The sequence below is a fragment of the Equus przewalskii genome, chromosome 11, assembly GCF_037783145.1.
Source record: "Equus przewalskii isolate Varuska chromosome 11, EquPr2, whole genome shotgun sequence".
Classification (NCBI taxonomy): domain Eukaryota; kingdom Metazoa; phylum Chordata; class Mammalia; order Perissodactyla; family Equidae; genus Equus; species Equus przewalskii.
In genome coordinates this window covers 16998201-17000194 of record NC_091841.1, presented here as the reverse complement: position 1 = coordinate 17000194, position 1994 = coordinate 16998201, and the positions used below count along the sequence as shown (strand labels likewise).

At 43.1% G+C, this 1994-nt stretch overlaps 1 pseudogene; it reads right to left on the bottom strand.

Moving 5' to 3' along the window:
- Positions 1-628: 628 nt before the first annotated feature.
- Positions 629-1390, bottom strand: LOC139074636 (olfactory receptor 4S1-like; annotated as a pseudogene).
- Positions 1391-1994: the final 604 nt, after the last annotated feature.

Genomic DNA, 1994 nt, shown 5'->3' with positions numbered 1-1994 from the left:
ATTCTAGTCCCCACCTTGCTTTGAACTGACTGTGTAACGTTGGGTAAATCTTTTAACCTCCCCACATTTATTTATTTATCTGTCTGTTGAAAACATGAAATGAAGCAGGAAAAGTAAAATGACTTGAATATCATAACAGAGAAGAAAATGAATTCCATCAAGCACTGCATATGCCACCATAAAGGAATTATCTAGCGCTATTCTCCATTGTATAGATGACATATCTAAACTTCCAAGAGGCTCTCACATTCACAGTCTCTCACAGATTTCCTGAATGAACCCTTGAACATCACACTAAGACCCTCCTGGACTGTGACCCCCTTGAGGGTAGACATTACATCCTTCGTTTTGATTCGCAGTGTCTCACTCATTGGAGACAGTCAATAATATTTAATGAATGAAGGATTGAAGGAGCATGTGGGATGATTGTTATGAAAAGAGCTAGGAGGAGAGTTGTCATTACAAGCTTCCAACTCGAGCTCCAAATCCTATGTAAGATTCTACAATATCAGAGCCTCCCAAGTTCCCGGCTGGATGAGGTTCCCTGTAGTGTCACTTCTTCCCTGAGGCCCCCTTGGGGGGGCTTCGTGGCATTTTCCACTTGGCAACAGTCTCCTCATGGCATTTTTCACCTGAACGTGTAGATCAGAGGGTTCAGCAAAGGTGGCATGACAATGTTAATGAGGATCACAAGTTTGTCAGCAGGCAGGGTGGTAGAGGGGTGAATGTATACGAACATGGGGGGCACAAAGACCAAAAGGACAGTTGCAGTCTGTGAGCCACATGTGGACAAAGCCTTGCTCCAGCCCTCAGATGACCGGCTTCTCAGGTTCAGTAAGATGATCATGTAGGAAATGATAAGGATCATGAAGGACACTAAAGAGATCTTGCCACTTTTGGCCACCACAATGGGCCCCACCACATTGGTGTCTGCACAAGCCCGCTTCAGAAGGGGATGAACATCACAGAAGAAGCTTCAATCTCATTGGGCCCACAAAAGGGCAGCTGGACTGTAAGGAGAGTCTGCAGGATGGAATGCAGGAAGCCAGCACCCCAGCAGGCCAAAAGAACAACCCAAGAAGTGGACAGAAAATAGCTGGGTCATGCAGCCATTGAAGGAGATTGTCTTGTGCTCCGTGAAAGTGTCAGCAATCATCTTGGATGTGGTAGCGGAAGGATAACACATATCAGCAAAACACAGGTGGCTAAGGAAGAAATACATGGGAGCTTTCAGGGTCTTACTAGCATTGATGGTGATGATGACCAGAAGGTTCCCCAGAACGGTGAGGACATGGAATAGGGAGAAGACCACAAAGCACACATGCTGCATCTCCCTCCTCTGGAAAAGGCCAGATAACACAAATTCAGTCACATTGTTCTTGGTGTCCATGGATTCTCTGCCCCAAGCACTGACAAAGAGGTTAGTTCTACAAGGAAACAAATTACATGATGTAAGAAAGTTTCCCAAAACTAGGGAGTCAGAAAGCTCTATTCAGGTCTAGTAATGATTCTAATACTCAGTTTCAATTAGTGGAGAGAGGTTCCCCACATCTACAGGCGATTCTCAGAGACCAGTTGAATGTCCTACAGTTCAACTGAATTCTGACACTGTCTATGTGGAGATAGCATCAGATACTACAGGTTAAGGGTTCAGTCCTACAAGATTTCTCCCTCACTTCTGATGTCAGTTGCAAGCCCAGGATTTATCAGCTATGCTTCTGACCTAGTGGCTAATGTTTGGAGTTTCCAACAACTCCCTCATTGGGTTCATTAATTTTCTATAACAACTCACAGAACTCAGAGAAGGAATTTACTTATTGGATTACTGGTTTATTATAAAAGGATATAACTCAGGAACAGGTATATACACATATATATTTATTTATAGATATATTTTTATATGTACTTATATTTATATACACAATGGAATACTACTCTTCTCTAAAAAAGACAACATCATGCTATTTGTGACAACATGGATGAACCTTGCGGGT